The sequence below is a fragment of the Canis lupus genome, chromosome 3, assembly GCF_011100685.1.
Source record: "Canis lupus familiaris isolate Mischka breed German Shepherd chromosome 3, alternate assembly UU_Cfam_GSD_1.0, whole genome shotgun sequence".
Taxonomy (NCBI): domain Eukaryota; kingdom Metazoa; phylum Chordata; class Mammalia; order Carnivora; family Canidae; genus Canis; species Canis lupus.
This window is the reverse complement of record NC_049224.1, coordinates 22,131,742-22,148,378: the sequence shown is the minus strand read 5'-3', so window position 1 is coordinate 22,148,378 and position 16,637 is coordinate 22,131,742. Positions and strand designations below refer to the sequence as shown.

At 35.3% G+C, this 16,637-nt stretch overlaps 1 long non-coding RNA gene across 1 annotated transcript in view; it reads left to right on the top strand.

The window, feature by feature from the left end:
- Positions 1-14,496: 14,496 nt before the first annotated feature.
- Positions 14,497-16,637, top strand: part of LOC111095350 — a 229,881-nt gene continuing 227,740 nt past the window's right edge. The window contains exon 1 of the long non-coding RNA XR_005356776.1: positions 14,497-14,948. This is a non-coding gene — a long non-coding RNA (uncharacterized LOC111095350). The remainder of the gene's footprint in view (positions 14,949-16,637) is intronic.

Genomic DNA, 16,637 nt, shown 5'->3' with positions numbered 1-16,637 from the left:
AAGATCCATTGGGCACAACTGAGGGCTTTTGAACTTCCGGATGTTGTAGCAATTCCTTATAAAATTCCTTATAAAACCTAAACTGCACCTGGTTTCCTGAAAAACCTCAACTTATTTGGGTTCAGATATGAAATGGCAACAGTTACACCATTTCCTTCAATATCCACTGCTTCTATGAGAAATTCACATCTTGGGCACATCAAAGAGTAAGAAGATGGGGGAAATAAAGACTGTTTACTGACCAACCATTAAACCTGTGTATGCTCACCACAGTGAGAGAGAGTGGGGATAGGATTATTATTTTTTTTGGTGGTTTCCACGTTTCACTTTGGGGAGGAAAACTAGCTCATTGCAGTTTCCTCCTCAAATAAGAGGTAAGATAAAAATAAAAAGCAAGAACAGGAAAGAACCAGGGAAAAAAAAAGACCATCTTTGCATGAATACTGCATTCCATTCCTCCAAAGTAAGCCTTCTCCCTTCACTCACCTGTTTACCTTAGGTGATGAGAAAGAAAATAATTCCCCCTTCATTTTCATAATAGTATACTTTTCCTTGTCTATCTATCCCTATTCTGGTATCTGAGGATGAATGGATACTTTATACAGTACCTACTTTGACCTAAGTGGATGCTCATATCAAAGATATTTGACCAGACATTAACATAGATGCTGACTTTGCCTCAGAAAATCTTTCCTCTGGCCACCATTGTCTCCCCCTGCCCATAGGTCACATTAGATGACAACGTGACAACTTCTCCATCCCTATGGAACTCAATATTTTGGAAAATGGTTGAATAGCTTTTCTCATCTTCAAGTGGTGTAACAAATTTCAGTAGACTAGGTGAGAACATGGCCAACACTGGTAGATGAATGAGGAATAAAGGAAGTGAATCATCCTCTTCTGCTAAGAATTTGACCAACTTCCCTAAATAACTTTCCACAACTATGTTGCTACATGATACTACTATGGAATCCATTCTGATCTGAAATCAATAAGAATTGATGGAGATACTTGTGTTAATGCGCCCTCAGAGCCAAGGGATGGGAATAATAAGAGGCAAATCTGGATGGCCCTGGAAAATGTGTGGTGTTGGGGTTGGGCTTTGTTCTGCCATGATATGCTTTTGGTATTATATTGAGCCTGCTGGCTCTGGTAGTCCCTTCTCTGCTGAAACTTCAGCCATGGTGCACACATCATCTGTGCAACCTGTTTTAGGGAATAACAAAAATTTGGGGGATAGCAAGCACTCTGCCCCATGTCTGCCTGTAAGTCTCACTACCCCCTACATATGAACTCTGTATTATGTATGCAGTATGTGGTACACTCATCTGAGATTTACTAAATCACTGGACTGAGATTTACTAAATCACTGGGCAGGCATAGTATCTTATGCACCACATGTGACACTAGCGTATGCTCATGACCCCTTGAACAACTAATGGTGGAAGTAGAGGAGGGCTAATAGCATTTTCCAAGGCCTGTATTGAGATCAGCTGGCCATCGTTAGTGGTTACCCAGACTATCAATAGCAGTTTTTAAGAGCCTTTTGTTTGCACTTGTGGCTTTCTTTGCCCAATCCCTTCATTCCACAATTCACGTGAACCTTTTACAAGTCTACTTAGCCAGAAGACATTTACTAGCCACACCTCTTACAGAAAGAGATCAAACTAAAACACAATGCAGACCTCTTACATATTTTCAGGACCCTTAAGGGGAAGAGAAGCAGTACTCCCACATCAGTATTCTTTATCTTCCTTAAGTTTCCATTTATGCCCAGCAAATTATAAGATAAAAGCTTTAAGTGACTTCATGTATTTATCCATGTAGATATATTTATTGAGGACCTACTGTGTGCCAGGCACAGTTCCAGGTTCTAGAGACAGAGCCATGATAAATTGGGCAAAACTCCCTGAGTCCATAAAACTTACATATTAGAAGAGAAGGTGATCAACAAAATAAATAAGTAAAGTATATGTTAAATAAGCATTAAGTTATCCAATGAAAAAAATAAAGTAGGGAAATAAGATACAGAAGCAACAGAGGTTTAAATTAGGTGCAGTGGTCCAAAGTAAGTGAAGCATATTGGAAAAAGAACATACAGAAAAAAGAAGTAGCAAGTGGAAAGAGCCTAAAGGAAAAGAAAATGGCCAAAATGATTGAGGAAGAATTAATGGGGGTCAAGTGGGAAGATGAGAATCTTGGTGGTAGGAGGAATACAGACTGCTAGTCAGGACTTTGGCTTACCTTACTGATGGTAAGTAGGAACTTTGGCTTTTGAATGAATGAAATGGAAAGCCAGTATGGGCTTTTAGAAGAGGAGTTGCATGGGTGTTTTATCAGAATCACTATGGCTTCTGTGTTGGGAATGGCCATGACTTTTCAGGGAAGAAGAGCAGATGATGGGGATGTAGTCAGAAAAAAACAGTAATGGGGCTATTGCAATATAGATTTGAAAAAGATGCACCAGGATGTTGGAAGTGGAGAAAAATAGTCAGTTTCCAGGTATATTTTGAAGGCTACTATAATTTGCTGATGAACCGGTATAAAGGACCACTTCAAGTTTTTTTACCCAGGCAACAGACAAATGGGGTTGGCATTAATTGAAAGAGATTGCAGGAGGAGTTGGTGGTTAGTATACCTATCAAGAGGTCATTTAAGGACATGTTAGCATTGTATTTAATTTATGGAACATATACCAAGGATATCAGAAGGTTGCAGAGTGAAGGTGTCACCAGTCCATGAAATACATGGCTATAATATGAATTTTTCCTGGTAAAGGAATAAAGATGGCACCAATAAAAGCTATCTTTGAGATAATTTTTCTGAGACTCTCACATGGCCACACTTATTGATGGAAGTGATGATGCTCAATTCAAATTTTAATTGGATTAATATTGCACCAAATAATGGAGAAAAGACCATTACATTTTCTAAATGTTGAAGATATATATAATTTACGCAATATTATATAACAAGAGTAACTATTCTGTATTTCATCACCATGCACGTGAAAATAATGCAGTCTATTTGAAAGTTATAAAAAATTTAGCATGCAGACTTATTACAATGAAATGTCATTAAGTAGAAATTAAACTAGTAACATTTCAACACAGATGGAAGAAAATGTTTTTGAAAGATACCTATTACTTTTAAATTGATATTTTCAAAAGACTCCTTTAGAATAATAAATTCTGAAAAGATAGAGGGTTAAAGTGCTGTTTTATTAAATGCAATTCATTTATACTATTTATAGCTTTGGTATATGGTGAGGAAAATAAATCATTTCAAAAAAAAAACCAACTATGAAATTCTTAGATGACCACTATTCCAAGTACTTAAAGTAGAATGATACTGAGCTGCTATTAGGATTTATATATGGATAGGAGATAATGTATTCTTGAAGGAGAATAAAGAGACAAACCTTAACCATAATGATAGAAGACCTTATTATGAAAGGAAAGGCACAATATCTTGTAGTAAATCTTTACATTCATTCATTCATTCATTCATTCATTCATTCATTCATTCATTTAACAAAGAGCATTAAGATCACAAGCAGGGGGGAGCAGCAGACAGAGGGAGAGGGAGAAGCAGACCTCCTGCCCAAGCAGGGAGCCCACCCTGATGTTGGCCTGATCCTAGGACTCTGGGATCATGACCTAAGCTAAAGGCAAAGGCTTAACCAACAGAGCCACTGAGGCATCCCTCACATTCTTTGATTTTACAATAATGCCAAGAATATATAGTCTAAAATGAAAAATTTAAATGACCAAAAAATAATAATAAAATTTGGATCAACTATAGTTTATTTCAAAAGGTCAACTAAGTATATGAAAAATTATTTATAAAGCCACATATTTGATTAATAATGGCTTCTGAGAGGGATCCCTGGGTGGCGCAGCGGTTTGGCGCCTGCCTTTGGCCCAGGGCGCGATCCTGGAGACCCGGGATCGAATCCCACATCGGGCTCTCGGTGCATGGAGCCTGCTTCTCCCTCTGCCTGTGTCTCTGCCTCTCTCTCTCTCTCTCTGTGTGACTATCATAAATAAATAAAAATTAAAAAAAAAAAAATAATGGCTTCTGAGAGTACTTGTAATCAGACATTACATTTGATCTTATTCTCTTTAATCTTTAAATTAATTGAGCAAACACTATCAATAATAACTGTCATCAGCTCATTAAAATTAACTGCAGTTTTTGATAGGCCATTCTATTTTCATGCTTTTAATTACTTTTGATGCCACTTGTTGATTTAGAAAGGTTTAGTCTACAGAATCTCATCTGATCTTCTAATTCATGACAAGACCACTCATATAGGTTTCTGCTTAACAAGATTACAAAAAGTATTATTTTTAAATAAGAATAAAGAAAGGTCATTTGCCTTATTAGTTCTCATCTTTGATAGCATTTTCCAAGTACAGAGTTTAAATAACATCATTGAAGTCACCTAACACATTTGCCATTTGGGATTTTCTTTCAAATCACTCCAAGTTCAACATAAAATGTACTTTAGCCTTTCTAGCATGAAATTGGAAGGGGTTTGCTTTCCATGACTCTTTCACAATGTGACTTTTGGCCCTTTTTTGATTTATCAGTGGAATTCCTGACCTAATGAAATTTACTTTCCTTTTTTGTATACCCTCTTCCCTGTGGCATCCATACTTCAAAACGACAGGCATAGTTTTGAAACATGCCTCCACCTTTAGGCCATAATAATATAAAACAGTTAAACCTATTTTTTAATCCACCTTACACTTAAAACTAACAGCCTTCCTAATAGTCCCCTACCCCCATGGGTGGGCAAAGCTAATTGACATGGAAGTCATCAATGTTTCTGTGATAGATTTCATTTTACTATCATTCTTTGGCCTCACTATTCTTTATAAGATTTCTGAAACGGGCTTGTAAGTTAATTTCTGGCCATGGGGAATCTTCCTCACTTTATATTAAATCTCATCTTCTTCCTAAAAAGAAAATACCTAGCATAAGTTTTCTACATGTGTTATAAGTTTTGTTAAGGCCCATTATTAACTCCCATCAAGACATGTTTTTTTATAGTAACTTAGACCTGTGTCAAATTGTTCCTTAAACCTGTTTGAAGGTCCTATGATTGGGCAAAGCATAACAAGCTGTTGGAAATGTGAAGAATTTTGGAATGGCTACTTGCATGTGTGATTGCAGAACATTTTCTTCTTTTTTTTTTTTTTTAATTTGACATACCATTAAGTAATAAATAATAACAATAAAACCTTAAAACAATCATAAATGGGTTTGTAAATGCAAATGAGAATGTCCTGATGAAGCTTTTTTTAATCTCCTAGGAAAAATGTAGCAACATTAATTGGCAAAATCTTTATGCTCATAACTTAAAAATACAATATGGTTCATAATTTTAGCCATCTAGCTTTAGGGCTATGCCTCTATAGGAGGAACACAGTAAAAATTTGCTTGTGAATTCAAATTTAGGTCATAAATTTCTTTCAGCCCCCTGCTTAATTTTATATGAGGTTAGAATTTCTGCTTTCCTAAGTGATTTTTGAAAATACTCGTCATTGCTAATGCATTTTGAGATAGAAAAAAAAAAACACATTTTGTGTTTCTCAAATATTTTTCTTGGAGGCCGCTAATATTTCTATAGAGCTCATATTCAGTTTTCATTATTAAAAATAAACCTTAGTTGGGTACCTGGGTTGTTCAGTTGATTAGGCAGCCAACTCTTAATTTGGGCTCAGATCATAATCTCAAGGTAGTGAGGTGGCGCTGCCCGTCGGGCTACATACTCAGCAGGGAGTCTTCTTGAGGATTCTCTTTGCCCCTCCCCCACAGAGTATTTCCTCTCTCTTTCTTTCTAAAATAAATAAATAGATCTTAAAAGAAGTTTAAACCTTAGTAATATTGTGTGATATTTTTACCTTACTTCAGTTCATATGTATGCCAAACAAATTTTTAATTCTTTACAAAGAAACACCTAAAATCATATAAACAAAGGAGGTATAAACTGGCAAACAAATTTGGGAAAGGGGGAGAAAGAGAAAACAAATATTTCGTATCTTCTTAAGAACAAAACTAACTTTGTCACAATATACTTTTTAGGCTTATATAAAACATGGATATATTAAACAATTAAAATTAGACTCTGGCTTATCAGCTTTTATACACGATCTAGAGTATAAAAGTTTTACGGCTGACCATCACTTAATCTGTAAATTTAATATATAAACACATCATATAACTAGAAATAATGTGTGGTGCGAGATGGACTTAAACAGAAAGCAGACTTTTTCAAAAACTAAATTCTTAATTTAAGTTTGCATATTCTAAATTTCATGCAATGTTGGGCAAACATCTAAATCTGCTTTATATAACTACAAAATAACACTGCATCATTTTACAAAAGTCAAACATCAAATGACAACCCTATTTTAAGGACCAATCATTTCATAAGCCATAAAATGGATAAAATTGATTATTGATGATGATTTCATTCCTGTTTGAAAATAGAATCAAGTTTATTACCCTATGTTAATGTGTCAGGGCAACGCAGGGCTTCAGTAATTACACTGTGAGTATTTTATCTCTGAGTTATTAAACTTGTCTCTGCCTCCCTACACACTAATGTTAGAGGTTAATAGCAATGTTCTATTTTATCCAGTGCCTTACTTCACTTAAGGCAATGATGCATGGCTTTCATTAAAGCATGAAGCAAAAGGAATTGCAGAAAAAATTAACATCTAATTTCAGGGCAAAAGAGCCTTACAAAAGAAGAATACAATGGTGGTAATAATCTGCGTCAAGTTTAGCTAGGTATACAACATAGTTGTAAAATAACCCTATTTTGAATTTTATCACATAAAGGAGAACTTCAAATCACATTACAAGATTTCCAAAATGCCATCTCCAGTACTTTTAATACATGAATATCTGTTTAAAATATCAAGTAGAGGGGCACCTTGGTGGCCCACTCAGTTAAGCATCTTTCTTCAGCTCAGGTCATGTTCCCAGGGTCCTGAGATCAAGTCCTGAATCTGGCTCCCTGCTCAGTGGAGAGTCTCCTTCTCCCTCTGCCTCCTTCCTTCCCTTTGCTTTCTTTCTCTTACTCAAATAAACAAAATCTATAAATAAATAAATAGATAAATAAATAAATGAAATCAAGTACACAAAACACATGCTGTTGCCATCCAATCTGCTCTCAAGTTGTGCTTTTACCATTCTAATCAAGCGGGTTGCTTGATACAGTGGTTACCAGAATGATGCTGAAATAAAAGATGATGTAATTGGCCATGTATATATTTTAAATCCCATTTTATATTATCAGCCCTTATATTAACTATATTTTTACGTATGTCGAATGAAATTAGTTATTATTTGTCTTTTTGTAGGAAGTTATACGTTTTATTTTTTTAATGTTCAACAATAGTTCAATTCAGCATGTTTAGGAAATGCAATGTTTTTGTGCATTGAAGGATATAATGTAATTTCTGCCTCTGATAGCAGAATCTTTACTATTCTGGCCTTTACCCAGGTCAGTTTGTGTCACATCTCTGTTTACAACATTTTGATTGCATATTATTATCGTATTTTAATGATTACATTTGTTGTGAAATGCTTCTTTTAAGTGAAATCTTAGGTAAGAAGTCAAAAAATATGTAAAAGGATATTTGACTGAAAGTGGACGTCCTCTCACCCACAGGCATCCACTGCTCTGTGAGCATCACTGTGGATTAGCTTTTCCTATTTTTAATGTCTTTGTATAAATAGTCATAACATTATATACTCACATTAATTCTTCTGAAATTCATATATTTTGTTGAGTCTGTCAATAGCACATTTTATTTTATTGTTCATTAGTATTAATGAGTACATGAATATACCAAAGCTTAATTTTAATGATGGACAACTGTAGTGTTTCAAGTTTTTAACTATCATAAACAAAGCTGGTATAAACATTCTTCAACAAGTCATTCTATGAAAGTTCTTTGGTTATAAACTTAAAAATGGAATTCCTAGGTCCTTTATAAGACCTGCATGAGAAACTGCCAAACTGTTTTTCAACATGGTTGTACTTTTTTATACTCGCATCAGGAAAGTGTGTTTCAGTTGTTCTATCCTTGCTAACAGTTGGTGTTGCCTTTTTAATTGAAGCCATAATAGTGGCTATGGTGTAGTGTTTGCCAGTTTCTGTGATATAAATTCTCCTATCATGGGTTATTTCTAGTGCTTCTATGTGTGTGAGCATACAGTAGGCAAAAGATGTATACAATCTGCTCTTGTGGGCTAGTATAACTTGGCTTCGGCATACAGTTGCACACCCGTTAAATAAGTATACACTTAAGTACTGAGGTGCTTTGCATGCCTTTATGTGTATTTCTTATTTTGACACAGTGACCTTCCTTGAGGAAGGTCAATCTTAATTAAAACTGACATTTTTTTTTTTAAGATTTTGTATTTATGGAAGGGAACAATTCAGACTACCAGTTCAGTTTGCTGCCACTACAGTGATCCATGCTAAAAGGACAGTAGATTTACCTGTCCTTACTTTTTTCATGTCTGTGAAAATGCCAACAAAAGAAATAAGGCAAACACCTTGGTATTATTATGAAAATAGTTTTGACCTCACTGATCTCTTGAAAAAGAATCAAAGCCTCCTATGCATTCATGGACCACACTTTGCCAACTATAGCTCCAGGTTCATCGGAAATACTGGAAAATTTATATTATCCTGGCTGCCAGCTTACACTAAGTTACTACATCTTCTTAGTTTCTCTCTTTAGAAATGATTGAAACATTCAGGAAAGAAAAGAGGGAGAGAGATGATTGATATAAAAATAAAGTCAACAAAAAAATAAATAAATAAAGTCCACATAATTTAGGTTTATATTTCACTTTTCTCTCACTTCCATAAAGTTAACAACACTGTTTTATATAGGTATTATTAGTAAAAATACTTAAATATGAATTCTTAATACCTGCTAAATATCTATTAATTTTTAATATTTCATTTGAAGCTTATAGTTTGCTGTGAATTATTGCTCATATCAATGTAAAAATATTAAATCTGCAATATAAATGCAAAATGGAATTGATAATAAAATGTGCTCTTACTATGGAAAAGCAAAAATTCTACATAAGGAAAATGACCGACTGAAAATTAAAACTAAAAATTAAAATATTTTTAGAGAGACATCAATTTCCATGCAAAATACAATCACCTTATATAATGAACAACAAATAGAACAGATACAAATATTAATGATTTGAGGGGAATACTCTTTAAAGAAACTTTTCCAGGGTATCCCTGGGTGGCTCAGCGGTTTAGCGCCTGCCTTTGGCCCAGGACGTGATCCTGGAGTCCTGGGATCGAGTCCACGTGGGGCTCCCTGCATGGAGCCTGCTTCTCCCTCCTCCTGTGTCTCTGCCTTTCTTTCTCTCTATATCTATCATAAATAAATAAATCTTTTTTTTAAAAAAAGAAACTTTTCCAGGGCACCTGGGTGGCTCAGTCTGGCTAAGCATCTGCCTTCAGTTCAGATCATGGTCCTATGGTCCTGGGATCTAGCCTGAAGTCCGGCTCCCTGCCCAGTGGGAATCTGCTTCTCTCTCTCTCCCTCTTTCTTTGTCCCTACCCCCAACTCATGGGCCGCCTCCCTCTCTCTTATGCTCTCTCCCACATGCTTTCTCAAATAAGTAAATAATACATTTTTTTTAAAAAAGAAAAACTTTTCCAGCTACATTTTTATGTCATAATGTTATCATTTTTATATACAAACATTTTTCACATTAGAAAAAAAATAAAATTACTATTTAAATAAAAATATGACTAGATAACCTCTTTTACAGTGCTAACTTATAAATGGAAGTGTAGCAATACTTGGAGATAAAAGAGGACTAAATACTCAGAAATCATTAGCTGAGAAACATCATCTCATAGTGGGCAGAATGTTATAAAACTTCATTTAAATTTTTCTGTTTTGGACTGGTCTGTACTGGAACTATTTTGGATTATAAAACAAGGCAACTAATTAACAGGATATAAAACTCAGTAGTTTAGGAAGGCAAATATTAAAGCTCAGCAGGGTAAAACCAGAATCTAAAAATAATTAAATTATTCAACTAGATTTAAAATAGACTTTGACATTGTATTGTAAATCCTGAGAGCTGTTGGGTTGTTGCTATTGTTGTTATTGCTTTCCTCCTTTTTTCAAAGCTACTTCCTGACTTAAGCTTTGGTTGCCTAGCCATCTACTTAAAGATGACTATCTTGATTAATCACATTACCAGTCATGTGTTTTTCTATATGCCAACAATGGCATCTATAATGGTATAATCCTTCCAGACTTTCATGATGTTCTCTCTATTGGGGTTCTCTTTCATAGTGTTGACAATCCTTTCTATAGAGTACCATGCATAATGAGCCTTAAATGTCTTGACCCCCTGATCTAGAAGCTACATTATAGATATTGTGTTTGGGGAAAAAGTAGCCCACTGTAATGCCTTAAGTGTTCAACTTGTGGAATTCTGGATGGCCAGGAATATTTTCCAATATTAAAAGAACTTTTATTTTATTTATTTATTTATTTATTTTAAAAGAACTTTTAAAAGCAGTCCCTTATTGGCAAGTTACTTTCAGACTTCAGGGACAAAGCGTTGATGGAACTAATCAGAAAGAAGGCTCTTGCTGTCCGGGCCTTCCTGTTGTACAACCAAAAGACTAACAGCTTGTGTTAGCCTTTCCTTCACTGCTGGGGGGGGGGTGGGGGGGTGGGGGGGGTAGTAGTTTTATAGATAAAGGCAGCCCTCATCATAAACTTGACTGCATTCGCACAAAACTGTAGAGTTAGCCTGTCCCTCCCTGCCTTAAATCTTGATGCTTGCTTCTCTTCCTTACTAAGTGTACTTTGTCATTTTTTCCACAATAAGTCACTTTCATCTGCTTTATAATCCTGTTCAGGCAAATATCCTTGTTCCTCGATGATTTTCTTCAAGACATCTGGGAATTCATCTTCTACCTCTTGACATATATTTTACACCAAAACTCTTTCTAAAATATCAAACCATCCTTTGCTGGCATTAAATTCTCCAGCCTTAGAACTTTCATTTTCTTTTTGCTTTAACATGTATAATGACTTCACCTATTCTCCAATCATATTGGAAACTATAGATAGACCTTCCTTGTAGCAATCCTGCACCCAATTAAAAGCTGCATTTTCAATATGAGATAAAAAGGTATTTCATAAAAAATTCAAGGTTTTCACACCTGCTGGTGTAGCTGAAGTAACAACTTCACAAATTTTATTTTATTTTTTTGTTTACAATGGTCCTTAATACTGTTTTAATTTATTTTAAAATGGCAGTCAACAGCAGCTGCAGATCTAAATATATGGAGCATATCAAGAATCTAACTTTTTCTTGGAATGTCATGACTTTTCTCTGCTTCTTGGGAGCACTTCCAGGATCACTACTGGCACTTTATGTAGGTCCTGTGGTGTTATTCAAGATTTATGGTATTGCACTAAACATGATGAAAAATACCTGAGAACCACAAGAGATTTTTTACTGCAGTATCCAATTTACAGCAAAGATGGACTGCTCATTCAGAGATGATTAGTATCAACAGCATTTTAAGCAATACTCAACACTTGAGCTCACCACAATAGCAACAGGAGGTGGCTACAAAATTATTATAAAAGTAATACAGTATTTACTAGAGTTGATTTTATGCAGTTATGATTTTATACTGCATCTTTACATTTGTTTACATTCCTCTCAACTGCAAATGGTGCCTTGTATTTTAACTCTTTACAATAGATATGTATATATTTTATGATAGTAAATGACAAACTTTATCTACATGTATTTTATGCACTCATGACTTATATTTCTCTTATTTTTTTCAATATTTCTAGGCTATGTGGTTCATCTCTGAGTTTTTCAAATTGTCAAAAATCTCCTCAAATTTTTCCCATACAATTATTGAAAAAAAATCTGGGTGTAAGTGGATCCACATAGTTCTGACCCATATTGTTAAGTTTCAGCTGTACAGAGTTCTTCTGAAGAACCAATGATTGGAATTATAGATCATTCCTATTTTATATTACATATGTATTAACATTAGCTCTTTTTTTTTTTTTTTTTTTTTACATTTATGTCAGTGACAAGAACAGGGATCAGCCGACCAATGCCTCCGTATCAAATGCAGCCCTCTATTTTTACATGGCCTGCAGGCTAAAAATGTTTCTTATAATTGTGGATAGTTGTAGAAATAGAAAAAAGAAAGTACTTCATGACAGATGAAAATTATATGAAATTGAAATTTCAGAGTCCATGATTGAAATTTTATCGAAGCACAGCCATGCACATTCATGTAAATTTTTTTCTGTAGCTGCTTTTGCATTATGATAGAACTGAGTAGCAACAGATGCCAGATGGCCTGCAAAGTTGAAAATATTTACTATTTGGCCCTTTATGGGAAAAGTTTAGCAACTTCTGATTTAAAATATCAGAAATTATATTAATAAAATAATATTTTTTAAGTAGTGAGTCATGCTTTCATTATAAAGCTGAAATAATTCTCATAAATCCTCTCCATAGCTGCTTGACTCATCTAAGCTCCTTCTCTAAAGTAGAACTCATCTAATATTAGAACATAATACTTGAGAGATAGAAGTGAAAACCAATATATCTTCAGCATTTGAAATTACTACATACTTAGACATTGAAGGGAAGTATTCCATTTTAATAATTAGAACAACTCTAAAGCAAATCCCTATCCCTCATCAATATATGGAGAAACTAAGGCTCAAAGGAATCAAACAGATAAATGATGGCATCTGGGCTTGAATTTAGACAACTAATTCTGGAGCCAATATTCAGTTATTGCATAGACTGCTCCAATGTGATTAGAGGGCAGTTCCTAAATGCTCCCTTTATCTATTGTCCCTCAAATTTCACTGAAAGAGATGGAGTACTTTTATCAAAAACATATAATGAAATATTTTGTATAAGAATAAAGGACAATTATGTATATTTAAATTTAAAAAATATTTTACTTATTTATTAGAGAGAACAAGCAGGAGGAGCAGCAGAGGGAAAGGGAGAAACTGACTCTCCATGGAGAAGGAAGCCTGATGTAGGGCTCAATCCAGGGACCCTAGTATCATGACCTAAGCCAAAGGTAGACACTTAACTGATGGAGCCAATCAGGCACCCCTACCACATATTTAATATATTTGGATCATTAATTTAGTAAAACACTAAGGATAAAACAGATGTTATGACCTGCTGGGTGCCTCTCCCAACCTGAAACAATGTTTCTACTTCCACACATTCATCATTTTCAAAAATTTTAAATTGCATTTTTATCTCAAATATCATATTGTATTATTTGCCAAACATTTAAAGTTAAATCAATTATCTATTTTGCTATATAAGATTGCATTAATAAAAGAGAGTATAGGAGGGTGAAGGGGGAGATCAGGGGAAGAAGGGACAGGGTAAGGAACAGAGAAAGGAATTGGAAAGGATGAGGAAAAGAAAGGAAAAAAAAAAAGCACCATATCTCAGTAGCTTAAAAAACAACAGAGGTTTATGTCTCTCTCAAATTTGTTAGAGCCAGCGGCAAGTCAGCTGCAATTCTACACCATAAGACTGTTCCTTCCGGAACTCATGCTGAACAAATAGTACCAATTAGTGATACACCATTCTGGAAGCAGAAAGAAAAGAGCAAGAAAGCTGATGGAGACTTACAAGACTGCTTAGAGCATCTTCTTGTGGCATAAACCACATGTGCTCACATCATTTGGCAACCCCAAAGTCAGTGTGTGGGACTGTATGATTCTTTTTCAGGGAAGGGATAATTGAAAATGATAATGTAGTCTATCAGAATGCCATACTATATATACCATTCCACATTTGTTGATAGAATATTACATTTTTAGTATGTAATATTTATATCCATGTTGATATTTCATTCATCTACTGTATAGAATTCCATTATAAGAACAATTAATTGTTCCAGTTTATCGCTATAAGAAAATACCCCCACAGCTATGTACATTATTGTACATATCTGCTTTGTACACAGTCAGAGTATTTTCTGGACACATATCTAGATGTGGAGTTTCTGATCCCTGGGATGTGGGCACCTTAAATATTGCTAAATTAATCTCCTAATTTGTTAAAATAGCTTTCCCTATTTTATTTTCTCTTTTTCTAAACCATTCATATAAAATTTTTATCTGTTTTATGGGTGATAGGACTTCTTTTTCTGCAAATTGTTTATGTCTACCCTTCTTCATTATTCTTTTATATTATTTTTCTTTTAAACTTTTTGGGCTTTCAATATATCCTGGATACTACTGCTTTATCAGGTTTGAGTTTTGCAAATAAGCTGTCATATTATTTATCATTTTGCCTTGTTGTGGTGTTATTTGTTATGCAGAAAGTTTCAAATATCAATTTAATGAATCTACTTCTTTCTTTCTTTCTTTCTTTCAGTAAGCTCTACACCCGAAGTAGGGCTAGAACCCACAACACCCAAGATGAAGTCACACACTCCACCTACTGAGCCAACCAAGCACCCTAACTTTTTTCTTTACTGAGTTGAGCCTATGAGAGTGTTGGAAGTGTCTTGCTCTCCTCTTTTCAAAAAAAAATTTTTTTCTTCTGAAAATTCTTAAATTATAATTTTCTTATCTAATTTCCAATCATTAATCCATTTGGAATTAATCATTATACATGTCTTGAGATGGAAGAATCTGGTTTTTTCTTTATCCAAATGGAGAAATCGGGGGAGCTGAGAAGATGGCGGAGGAGTGGAGTCCCCAAGTAACCTGGACCCACCAACCTACTGGGATAACTTTCAAAGCATCCTGAAAACCTAGGAATTCGACCTGAGATCTAAAGAGAGAACAGCTGGACCGCTACAGAGAGAAGGCTTTGCTTCTAACCAGGTAGGAAGGCAGAAAAAAATAAAAAAGCATCCAGTGGGGGAGGGGCCAGACGAGGAGCCAGGCTGAGGGGGGCTGGGAGCCTCGGGACAGGGGAGCCCTGGCCCGGAGACATGGGAACTTTAAAAATCTGCCCCGATTCTTCCCAGACGGAAAGGCGCTCGCAGGGAATAGGATCCTAGGAGGGGCAGTGGGGCCCCCAAGTTCCTGTGGTCACTAACAGAGGAGTTGCCCCCAGGGGAGAGCACCCCACACAAGTTCCAAGGGAAGTCGAGGGGTTTACAGTATACAGAAACTGAGGGTACCCCTCCTATTTTTTTTTCTTCCTTTTTCCAGTACAACTCATTTTTATATCAGACTGTAAATTTCCGATTTTTTCTCTTTTCCCACCTTAACTACAATATTTTACTACCTCTTCATTTTTAAGATTCATTTTGACTTTCATATTTCTACAGTTACAGATCCTAGATCTATTTTCCACTTCTAGATTCCCTTCAACATAGTCAATTTTGGGAGATATACGAGATATGTTGTTTTGTTTTGTGTTTTTTGTTTCCTCTGCCTCATTCTGTTTTACAATGTCGGAAGTTAATACCTTCTGAAACATAATCAGCGTGTACCAAGAACCAAGTGGTATACCGTGCTGGTTCATTCTGTGAGATTCCTCATTCCCATTCTGCCCCCCTCTTTTGTCTCATTTATATTTTGGTGGCCAATGGTGGGGCCCTCTACAAGTATTTCTGGTTTGTATGAATTTGGGACTGGAGATCTTCTAACATACAGAACTTAATATACTCAGAAACAAGAGGATCACCCTCTAGAACCCCTCAGGTAGACTACATCCTCCCTCCACTACAACTTCTTCACCACCACCATCTCCCAGCACCCCCCCCCCTTTTTTTCTTTTTCTTTTTTTTTTTTTCTCTTCTTCTTTGGGATTCTTGGCATTTGATTTTTACTACTTTGTTTTAAAATTTGTTTTTCACTTTAATGGTCTTTTTGTTTTATATCATTCTGATCTTTGTTTTCAATTTCTGGTCTCTGACCTGGGCAGAATCATCTAGGGTGAAATTTACTTAGGTCATGGAAAATATTTTTAACTTAGCCCGCTCATACAGTTACTCTGCACTGAGCAAAATGACTAGAAAGAAGGACTCACCACAAAAGAAAGAATCAGAAACAGTACTCTCTGCCACAGAGTTACAAAATTTGGATTAAATTTGATGTCAGAAATCCAATTCAGAAGCACAATTATAAAGCTACTGGTGGCTCTGGAAAAAAGCATAAAGGAATCAAGAGACTTCTTGACTGCAGAACTTAGATCTAATCAGACCGAAATTAAAAATCAATTAAATGAGATGCAACCCAAACAGGGGGTCCTAATGATGAGGGTTAATGAGGTGGAAAAAAGAGTGATCAACATAGAAGACAAGTTGATGGCAAGGAAGGAAGCTGAGGAAAAAAGATAAAAACAATTAAAAGACAATGAGGAATGATTAAGGGAAATAAATGACAGCCTCAGAAGGAAAAATCTATGTATAATTGGGGTTCCAGAGGGCACCGAGAGGGACAGAGTACCAGAAAGCATATTTGAACAAATCATAGCTGAGAACTTCCCTAATTTGGGAAGGGAAACAGGCATTCAGATCTAGGAGATAGAGAAGTCCCCTCCTAAAATCAATAAAAATCTTC